Source organism: Gymnoscopelus microlampas (assembly GCF_963454915.1).
Source record: "Gymnoscopelus microlampas genome assembly, chromosome: 5".
Lineage (NCBI taxonomy): Eukaryota > Metazoa > Chordata > Actinopteri > Myctophiformes > Myctophidae > Gymnoscopelus > Gymnoscopelus microlampas.
This window is the reverse complement of record NC_139942.1, coordinates 44,267,046-44,278,689: the sequence shown is the minus strand read 5'-3', so window position 1 is coordinate 44,278,689 and position 11,644 is coordinate 44,267,046. Positions and strand designations below refer to the sequence as shown.

The 11,644-nt window shown below is 44.8% G+C and overlaps 1 protein-coding gene across 4 annotated transcripts in view; it reads left to right on the top strand.

Moving 5' to 3' along the window:
- The window catches only part of LOC311045298 (kin of IRRE-like protein 1), a 122,747-nt gene that overhangs the window by 1,375 nt on the left and 109,728 nt on the right, over positions 1-11,644 (top strand). The gene's annotated exons all lie outside the window — the stretch shown is intronic.

Genomic DNA, 11,644 nt, shown 5'->3' with positions numbered 1-11,644 from the left:
TTCATATCTCACCTCTGAGCGTAGCGGATCGGTCGGGCCGGTCCACTCGGTTGGACTCGGCCCCATTACTAATATTAACCCATTAAGACCTGGAACTGTGTCATTTTTAGATTTGAGCTAAAAAAGCATTATTTTACACTTTGGGCTATTCAAAAATAGCAGATCTACAAGCTCATAGCGCGGCACCGAGTGCCGCGCTACGAGCTTGTAGATCTGCTATTTTTGAAAAATCGTGAAAAAGTGTGCAAATCTTTGAATATATATATATTTTTAAAGCGAACATTTTTAACTCAAATCTTTGCTTCTGGGGGGGGGTCCCTGGAACAAGATATTTTGATGGGGGTCCGCGGCCGAATACATATAATTTTGGGGGTCCTTGACGTGAACAAGATTGAGCACCACTGATATAGAAACATACGTTTTTCAGAAAGCAGTTGAGATTTAGGAGACTTAGAATCGTAGAATCGGCTTCAGGTCTCAATGGGTTAATCTACACATTTATTGATCGCGTGATGGATCGTCCCCTCTGACCCCGCCGAGCGCATAAAGTCGCTCCGCCGACGCGTCACCGAGCGTCACAGACAGCCCCACAGACAGCTGTGATTAATTGTGCTGGAGAGAGAGCGAGAGCGAGAGAGAGAGAGAGAGAGGCTCGGTTCTGTGTGACGGCCGGGGGGGACAGGGGACTCTGTGTGCATGCGTGTGCGTGTGTGTGTGCGTGTGTGTGTGTGTGTGTGTGTGTGTGTGTGTGTGTGTGTGTGTTTGGAAGGAGGATGGAACTGTTTGATAACGGCCATTCGTCCTCCTGTTACCAAGGCTATGGAGAGCGAAGAGGGGGCCTCGTCTCCTTCTCTCTCTCTCTCTCACATCACTCGCTCTCTCCCTTCCTCTCTCTGTCTCTGTGTCTCTGTCTCTGTCTGTGTCTGTCTCTCTCTCTCCCTCTCCCTGTGTCTCTCCCTCCCTCTCCCTCCCTTCATCTCTCTGTCTGTCTGTCTGTCTGTCTGTCTGTCTGTCTGTCTGTCTGTCTGTCTGTCTGTCTGTCTCTCTATCTCTCCCCCCTTCCCCTCCCTGTCTCTGTCTCTCTGTCTCCCTTCCTCTGTCTGCCTCTCTGTCTGTCTCTCTCTCCCTTCTTCTCTCTCTCCCTCTCCCTCTCTCCCTCTCTCCCCCCCCCCCCCACGTCTCCATCCCTGGCGGGCCCCTCTCTCTCTCTCTCCTCTCCGCCGCTCTCCACTCATCATCACCGTTGCTGAGGAGATCTGGCCAAGAAGTGCGTGCGCCGTGTGCTGCGTGCATGCAGCCAGCCCCCCCAACCCAACCCCCCCCCCCCCCCCCCCCCCCTTAGTACCCTGCCTCAACACCTGGGTCCAGCACGGCTCCGCAGGCCACACACACACACACACACACACACACACACACACACACACGCACGCACACACGCACACACACACACACACGCACACACACACACACACACACACGCACACAGATAGCTCTCTTGCTGTAGTTAACTGTTAGTAATCTGGAGAGGACACAGAGGAGAGAGGGGCCCCCGTGTGTCTCACTGCCTGAGGTGAGGTGGGCTGGCTCACCTGACTGCTGCTTAGCCCATTAACACCTGGAACGCATCTGTGTCACGTTTTGATTTGAGTTAAAAAAGCATTATTTTACACGTTGGCTGTTCAAAAATAGCAGATATACAAGCTCGTAGCGCGGCACCGAGTGCCGCGCTACGAGCTTGTAGATCTGCTATTTTTGAAAAATCGAGACAATGTGTGCAAATCTTTGAATATATATATTTTTAAAGAAAACATTTATAACTGAAATCGTCGCTTCTGGGGGTCCCTGGAACGAAATGTTTTGAGATGGAGGTCCGCGGTCAAATTCATATCATTTTGGGGGTCCTTGACATGAAAAAGTTAGAAAACCACTGATATAGAAACATATGTTTTTCAGAAAAACGTTAGGATTTAGAAGACATTTTGCAGAATCGGAACCTCAGGCCACAATGGGTTAGAACAGAACAGAGGAGAGGAGAGGAGAGGAGAGGAGAGGAGAGGAGAGGAGAGGAGAGGAGAGGAGAGGAGAGGAGAGGAGAGGAGAGGCAGGCTGCTCACCAGAATAGACCATTCTGCTATAGAAAGAAGGGAGAAAAAAAAAGAGAGAATCAAGAATAGCTCATTGCAGAACAGAACACAGTATAGGACTGTAGGTTCTCAGAGTGGAGGGGGGTCCAGGGAGGGACCCTCAGGGTTCCTTGGGCGCCGGGTTCCAAATGGACCCTATAACAGGTCTATAACTCTGAGAGCGTATACACATGGGACCGAAGGGTCCGTTTGGTCCCATTTGTATGCTCTCAGCGTGATGGGGGTTCTTGAAATGAAAAAAAAGGGTTGAGAAGCACTGCAGTATAGGCTAATACAACGGATTAGAATCAATAGCTTGTCTTCTAAAACCCATTTGAAAAGAGGGGATCCAAGAAATCGCCGATCTACAAGCTCACAATGCACAGCGACGCGTTGTGAGCTTGAAGATCGGCTATTTTCGAAGAGCAGAAAAATGTGACAGATCTTAAGTGTTTAAACTGTTCCTCATTTTGCTGGGGACCCCCCCAGAAACCCCCCAAATGGACCCCTGAGGGTCCCCAGACCACACTTTGAGAACCAGTAGTGCCATATACTGTAAATGTATTATTAGCCTGCTGTACCATTAGATATATATATATACAGTATGCAGAAGAACGGAAAGCAAGAATACAACAGAAAAGAATAGATCTTCAGAGCTTCAGCTAAAACATACCATATACAGTATAAATATATATATATATATACACACACACACTGTAATAACCTATTCATCTACTAGCCTGCTGTATTGTTAGCCTATTATTCATAGAGACTCACAGCCACCCTGTCCGCTCTATACCTCTCTGCATTCTGTGTGTGTTTGTCCTGCCGTATCCTCTACAGTATGTGATTTGCTGGAGTGATTTAGTGTGTGCGCGTGCGTGTGTGCACAGTGCACTGAGCCTCGCGCGCGTGGCGTGCGAGGCTTGATAATAAAGGCCTGAGCCTCTGTGTGTGTGGCAGACCACACTGCTAAAACGCCTGTGTAATTATTGCACGCATGGCTCCAGTCTATAATGTGTGTGGGTCTATGGTGTTGGCGTTTTGCAGGCATCATTTGGTCACAGGGGTTCCTAGACACGGGTCTATAGAGCCGCAGGCTACAATGTGGGTGAAATCCTCGAACGCTGCTTTTTTTCCCCTGCCTGAGACGGAACACTTTTCTCAGCCTGATCATGCAAGCAAAGCAAGCAAAGCAAATCTTGCACTGCAAGCACCTGTCTTAACCCCCTCTCTCTCCTTCCCTTGTACAAACCCCCAGCCCTACTCCCCCCCCCCCCCCCCCCCCCCCCCCACCCCTGTCACAAGTAAGCGAGCACAGTCGTGGATAGGGGGAACAGACAAGTCAAAAGACTAAAGAGGAAGAGAGACAGAGAGAGGAGGAGACGGCGAGGTTCCAGGGCCAAGCTTGTTGACACACGAGTGGACTCTCTTTTCTTTTCTTTTTTTTCTTCTCTAAAGGATAAACAGAGGAGAGAGAGAAGAGACCCTGGGAACTCATGCACAACTTACTAGCATTTAGCATTATGACCTTTTGTGCTAAGTAGAATTCATACTCTCTGAATGCGTAATGCACTTTCCATTTTCACACTCTCATGAGTTAAATTTAATTGGATTACGGTGCACTCCTCCGCTGTTTGTATTGGGGAAGGTAAATGCACTTACATCACACATACACATTTATGCTTTACTCCGTGAAAATAATGCATTGATGCATAATACTGATTTAAAAAATAAATGGTAAATGGTGCTATTTCTATAGAGCGCCTTCACCCAAAGCGTTTTACATTCACACACACACACACACACGCACACGCACACGCACACACACACACACACACACACACACACACACACACACACACACACACACACACACACAGACACACACACACACACACACACACACACACAGAGACCGGTGGAGGCAGCCATGCAAGACACACAGCCTGCTGATCAGGAGCATGCAGTTAGGGGTTTGGTGTCTTGCTCAAGGACACGTTGACACTAAAACCCATAGGGGGACCCGTGGGGATTGAACCCGGGAAACGTTCCGCTCTACCTCCTGAGCCACCGCTGCTGCTGCGTCGCAACACATTGTGAGCATGTAGATCAGCTATAGTTGTGGAATAGAATAGAAACGCTGTATTGCCATTCAAATAGAACGATTAAAAACGCCAACGTGGATGTATACACAAAAAAAGCAGATACTTGTTTCCATTGTGGTCCGCTCCATAAAAACATTCAACACAGAAAAAAAAACAAAGACGGAACAACAGTGCAAACAGGACCAATACATAAAAGGGTTTTAACACAAAAAAAAACAATAGAAGGGGGGGGCAGGGGTCCTATAAGAACTAGTGTTGTTAAGTCCAATTAGAGTTTAGGTGCAGAGCCATGATTTAAGATCTCCCTTGAACCGTGGTAGTGAACCCACGGACTTCCATAGGCAAGGAATTCCATCATCACTATTTTTGTGCAACAAAGTAGTCTTCAGATAAAGCAGGGCTTAAGTGGTTAAAAGTGTGCGTGTTTTTTCTATCATGCGTGCGAGTGAGGCCCGTACACGCCTGTACTATGTGTGTGTGTGTGTGTGTGTGTGTGTGTGTGTGTGTGTGCGCTTTATCTACAAACCACCTCCTCTGGCACCTGACAGTTGTGTGATATCTTCATGGCGAGGCAGCTGTAATCCACAGTGACAAGGAGCGGCAATTTAAAAAGGCAGAAAAACGCCCACAATTAGCCACTGCTTAATTCGCTGTTCTCCGATAATCTACTAATCCGCCTTGTGAGACGGCGCCAAATTTCCTCCCCGCCGTGCGTGGGTCGGATGCCTGTGTGTGTGTGTGTGTGTGTGTGCGGGGAGGGGTGTGTGTGTGTGTGTGTGTGTGTGTGTGTGTGTGTGTGTGTGTGTGTGTGTGTGTGTGTGTGTGTGTGTGTGTGTGTGTGTGTGTGTGTGCATGCGTAGGAGTGGAGAAAGTGAAGACAATGCAGATCCCAACGGAGCATGTCGGTGGGTATTAGGCCCGACACGCATCAATCTCATCCTGTCATCATGAATGAGGGAGGAACGGAGAGAGAGATGACGAGGAGGAGGGGATGGGGGGGGGGGGGGGGCAGGTATGGACTGGAGGGCAGAGGAGAGGAGGAGGAGGAGGAGGAGGAGGAGGCTTATAGGAGTGTAACACAGCGGACGGGAGGAGTAAGACAAGGTTTGTAGAGGAGTAGTGTAGTGAGAGGGAGGGAGGGGGAGAGCGAGAGAGAGAGAAGGAGGGGGGATTGGAGAGCAGAGGAGAAAGGAGGAATTTAAGCCACTTAAGCCCTGGCCCGTGTACGTTATCGTACGACTAATAGCAAAAATAGCAAAGCTCACAGCGCGTTGCATCGCGACACGTTGTGAGAGAAGATAGAGAAAAGGAATGATTTTCGCACAATACAAGAGGGCAGACGGGGGGGGGGGTTGGGGGGTGATAAGGAGAGAGAGCGCGAGAGAGAAAGAGAGAAGGGGGCAGCAAGGTTCATTGTAGATCCCAGAGACCTGGAGAGAGGGGGGGGGGGGGAGTAACGTCCATTTTTTAATGTCTCCAGCAAGCCCCGGTGAACCTCTGGCCCCGAGCCCCGCTCTGGGTCCCAGACAGTTCGACAACCAAACGTGGTAAAACTAAAAACAGGGCAGCTATAGGCGCCTGGGTGGCGGCCGTGTTAAAGTGCCTGCCCAACACCGCGGAGGTTGTGGGTTCAAATCCGCCGTGGTGCATCCCGCTTTGTCGAGTGTCTGACTCTATACGAACACAATTGGCCCGTGTTCTGGGGGGGGGGGAAGCCGGGCGGGGAGGAGGGTGATGTCACCGCACGTAATCCTACGGGCTGGAGGCGACACCTGTCAGCAGGGAGTGTTGCGCGGGAGGAGTAAGACGTTCAGTGTGTATCATGCACAGTATACGTCTGCTGCTATGCTTAGGCACCTTTATACCTTAACTCAGGTACCATGAGTAAATATGTAGATAACTTGTTTGATCTCCTTTCCCCCTTGACCCCCCCATCTTCATCCCTCTCTTCTTGTCTATGGAAAATAACGATACGAAACGTGTGACAATAAAGCTGATTCTGATTCTGAAAGCTCTATGTCCTCTCGGTGGGGGCTCCTCACTGGCAGCTGAATCAGATACAACAGCAGCGACAACACACACACGTGTGTGTGTGGAGAGTCATTAATTGGCTAAATAGGGGAGAAGAACCAACCAAAAAAATAGAAACAGGTTTCCAGAAGCCAAGCATATTAGCTTTTATCGGAGCAGAAAGAGAGAGAGATCTGAGCTGGCCGCTCTTTCAAAACAAAGGAGAAAAAAAGACGAGGGAATTCTTTCAAAGGAACGCTAGACGTCAAGTGTGAAATAAATGTTTTTGTTTTCCCCCCTTTTGTTTTCTTATGAGGAAAGAATGTCAAACGAAAAGGGCCGGGGAAGAGAGCTAATTTGGCTGGAGTGCGGAGATGAGTTCTTGTTCTCTGCTCCTCTCTACGGCTGTCTCTCTCTCTCTCTTTCTCTCTCTCTTTCTCTCTCTCTCTCTCTCTCTCACACTCTCTCTCCCCGTCTCGCTCTCCCCGGGTGTCTCGTGTGGAGGTGAGAGAGAGAGAGAGAGAGAGAGAGAACAATTGAATAGGCCTCCCACACGAAAATCCATTCAGGGATGTCTTGAGGACTATAGAATGGGAAGTCATCCAGGGTAGTGAATTAAATCAATCTGATCCATTACAAGATCTCTATCACAGGGTTCCCCTTTTGTCTTTGCTCAGGCTTATTATGCTGCTGCTGCTGCGGAGCTGACTCTGTGTGTGTGTGTGTGTGTGTGTGTGTGTGTGTGTGTGTGTGTGTGTGTGTGTGTGTGTGTGTGTGTGTGTGTGTGTGTGTGTGTGTGTGTGTGTGTGTGTGTGTGTGTGTGTGTGTGTGTGTGTGTGTGTGTGTGTGTGTGTGTGTGTCTTTCTGACTGTCCTGACTATGACTGTCTATCTGTGTCTGTATGAATGTTTACCAGTGGTGGAAGAAGTACTAAAATGTTTACCGCAATGTAGAGATACTCTGTTACTAGTGAAAGTCCGGTATTCAAAGTGTGCTTCAGTAAAAGTACAAGAGTATTGCCATCAAAATATACTTGAGGACCGAAAGTAAAAGTACTCAATATGCATAATGTCCCATTTCACACGTTTTTCAAATGTCTAAAACGTAAAAATCTCTGGAAAATAGCGGATCTACAAGCTTGCCTGTAGATCTGCTATTTTCAAATGGCCGAAGTATACAGTATATAGGGCTGAAGTGGGTAAAGTATGTTTTGTAATAATAATGAAAATCAACAAACGAAAGATACAGGCTACCATTCTTTTTCAATGGACGCCAGCAACATGAAGATACAAAGATACATCCAGTGTTGATTTTGACTGTACATTTTGATTTAGTTTTAGTCATAGTCTGGCTGTAGTAATGGCTGATTTTACACTTGGTTGCATGCTGAAATTAGTTGATCTACTGTATAAGCTCACAACGCGTTGTGCTTGCATATCTGCTATTTTCATAGCGCAACACCCGAGCACAACCAAACATGAAATAACTTGTCTTTTAGTTCTACTGGATCTCTTCTCCACTCGTCCCTCACTAACATTTTAGTCTAGTTTTTATTTGTTGACGAAATGGTCTATATTAAATTTAGTCTTAGTTTTAGTCATCATAGCTTAGTTTTTATTTCGTTTTCGTCAGTGAAAAAAAGGTAGTCGACCAAAATATTTCGTCATAGTTTTCGTCAACGAAATCAACACTTGTTGATGGTCCTGGTGTCAAGGGAATTGGTACAGTGTGTGCTCGCTTACGCAGATGAGAGTGATTCAACACACGTATGTACTGGGTTTAAGAAGATAAATGTCCTATAATTATGTAATCATAACAGGTATCCATGGCAATAAGCGTCACCGGGGTCTTTCAGCTAAAACAGGTGTCGGTGAACACAGATGTAGAGTGCTGATGATTTATCCACTGTCTATACTCAACCAACACTTCTCACACATAGGCGTCAGTTATTGCCACTCTGCAGTGGTGGAAAAAGTACTCAATTTTTTTTACTTAAGTAAAAGTATCAATACTGCAATGTAGAAATACTCTGTTACAAGTAAAAGTCCAGAATTCAAAACTTACTTGAGTAAAAGTACAAAAGTATTATTATATAAATATTTTGAAAATAGCAGATCTACAAGCTCACAATGCGTCGCATTGTGAGCTTGTAGATCGGCTATTGGCTATGGCTGAAATGTATGTACAGTAACCACTGGCATTGTAGGGCTTTCAAATAACTGTAGTGGAGTAAAAGTACAATATTTGCCTCTGAGATGTAGTGGAGTAGAAGTAAAAGTACTGAAAATTGGAAATACACAAGTAAAGTAAAAAATACCTCAAAATTATACTTCAGTAGGCCTACAGTACAGTCATTGAGTAAATGTACTTAGTTACTTTGCACCACTGAGCAGCCATTATTTGCCCTGGGTGAGGGGTCGATAAAAGAACTGAGAGGGCGATGAGCCTGCACTGATTGGTCAGCTGTTGTATTTTCCCTAGGGAAATTATGACAGCAGATTTCCTTGTAGCCACCACTGGTTGCGACTTAGTTTTGTCAACATGAGACGTGCCTTCATGTCAAAACTTGACGTTTCAGGGCTATACTGTCAGAGCGGTAGAATTGTGATGCCTTGGGAGTGAGAACGGGTTGTTGACTCAACACACTCTCACTGCCCAAAATGCATATCGTGACTTCGTGGCACAAATGTGACCAGACGTCCAACGTTTGACTGGAAGGCAGTGTTGATTTTGACAGCTAATTTTGATTTAGTTTTAGTCATATTCTTTTGAAGAAAATTCAGACATTTAGTTTTAGTCATATTTTAGTCACCTGAAATGTCTAGTTTTAGTCGACTAAATATCCTAAGATTTATTTTTGGCGGGCCGTGATGGCATTGAAATAGCTCTTAGTTGCATGCCGAAAATAGCAGATCTACAAGCTCGCGTTGTGAGCTTGTAGATCGGCTATTTTCGGTCTGTGACACCCATGATGACTTGTCTTAGTTCTACTAGACTGAAAGAACGAGCCCAATCGATGGTCTTGAAGGGCGGATCCAAACCCAGGCGCTGGATTCCAGCGCCGCTTCCTATTGCTTCACCAATCTATGTCTCTTCTCAACTATAGTGCCTCCCAAACATTTTAGTCTGTTTTTTATTTGTTGACAAAATTGTCAGTATATTTAGTCATAGTTTTAGTACACTTTTGAGGATTTTTTACTTTACTGGAGTATTTCCAATTATCAATACTTTTACTTCTACTCCACTACATCTAAGGGGCGAATATTGTACTTTTACTCCACTACAATTATTTTAAAACTTTAGTTACTAGTTACTTTGCAGGTATAAAACATGCATTAACCACTTTAGCCCTATTCTATACCTAAGCTATTTGAAAATAGCCGATCTACAAGCTCACAACGCGTCGCATCGCTTTTGTACTTCTAATCAAGTACATTTTGAATTCCGGGCTTTTACTTGTAACAGAGTACTTCCACATTGCAGTAATGATCATTTTACTTAAGTAAAACATTTGAGTACTTTTTCCACCACTGTGTATTATGTAATATGGCATATTTTCATAATCATATACAGTATATAATTCTATACAAAACCGCTATGCTTACACATCGTTTTTCCTTCCTCCACTATTCCAGCTGGTTCTAGTTAATGCCCTTGTCTTTTATCCTTGGCCATTACACCATCAGCGTTCATGTTAAGGGACAGGTTTCACATATCATAAACCAGCGGGTGATTAAGATGATTGAATGCGTAACAGTGTCCGATGTTAATTTCCCATTAGCCTATGGATCCAGTATGTCTCCCGTTTTAATTCCATCTCTCATTTAACCCATTAAGACCGGGAACACGTGCTCCTCCTGTGTCATGCTAAGATTTCTTTGGCTATTCAAAAAAAAAATAGCAGATATACAAGCTCATAGCGCGGCACCGAGTGCCGCGCTATGAGCTTGAAGATCTGCTATTTTTTGAAAAAAATGTAAAGCCAACATTTTGACTCAAATCTTTGCTTCTGGGGGATTCTACAAATGTCTTTAAATCCTAACGTTTTTGTTGCTATAATATCAGTGGTTCTCAAATTTCTTTCATGTCAAGGACCCCCAAAATGAAATGTATTGAGCCGCGGTCCCCCATCTCAAAATATGTTGTTCCAGGGACCCCCAAGAAGCAAAGATCGGAGTAAATTATTTCTTTAAAACATATATATACATATTAAAAGATTTGAACACATTTTTCACGATCATTTATTTTTTAGCATGATCTACAAGCTCATATGAGCTTGTATATCTGCTATTTTTTGAATGGCCAAAGAAATCTTAAAATGACACAGATGCGTTCTTAATGGGTTAATCCAACATTTAAAAGCCATCCACTCCACTTCTCTCCCTCTGGAGAATTACACAAGCGTTTCAGTTTTTTTTTCTTCTTCTTCTTCTTCTTCTCCCCATGCACGGCCCTTATCGCAAACGGAACCCGTGCAACCCGAGTGCTGTTATTTGCGTGGTGCTGTGTGTGCGTGTGCCACTGCTGCCGAGCTCTTTGAAGATTCAACTGATCTTTTTCTCTCTTTTTTTAATTAAAAAGAAAAGTATTATTCACAACAGAGATAACAGATGTACGCAGGGATGGAAATAGAGCGACGAGTTTGATTCCAAAACGATAAGGAACCCCACGAGCAACGAGCGTTTTCCAGTGGCGGAAGAAGTGTTCCGATTTGAACGTGAAAGTCCTATATATATATATATATATATATATATGTAGCATAAGTTTTTCCGAAAACTCGTAGGATTTGGAACAGTGGTTTAGAAAAGTGGTTCTCAAAGTGGGGTACTTGAGGGGGTTCCAGGGGGTCCCCAGCAAAATGTGTTAATATAGCATCACAATAATTATGACCTTTTATACTTTGGCTATTCAAAAATAGCAGATATACAAGCTCATAGCGCGGCACCGAGTGCCGCGCTATGAGCTTATATATCTGCTATTTTTGAAAAATCGTGAAAATTTGTGCAAACCTTTGAATATATATATATTTTTAAGCGAACATTTGTTGCTCAAATCTTTGCTTCTGGGGGGTCCCTGGAACAACATATTTGAGATGGGGGTCCGTGGCCAGATACATATCATTTTGGGGGTCCTTGACATGAAAACGTTTGAGAACCACTGGTTTAGAACAGTAGTTTAGAACAGTAGTTTAGAACAGTGGTTCTCAAAAATAGCAGATCTAGAAGCTCACAGCGCGGCACGAGGTGACACGCTGCAAGCTTTGCACATCTGCTATTTTTTGAACATTTTTTGAAAAGTGTTTAAGAAAAATGTAGAATATAATGTAGAAAATCGTGGGATAAAGAAAATCAAAGTTAGAAAATGATACTTATGAGTAATAGTACAAAAGTATCGGCATCAAAA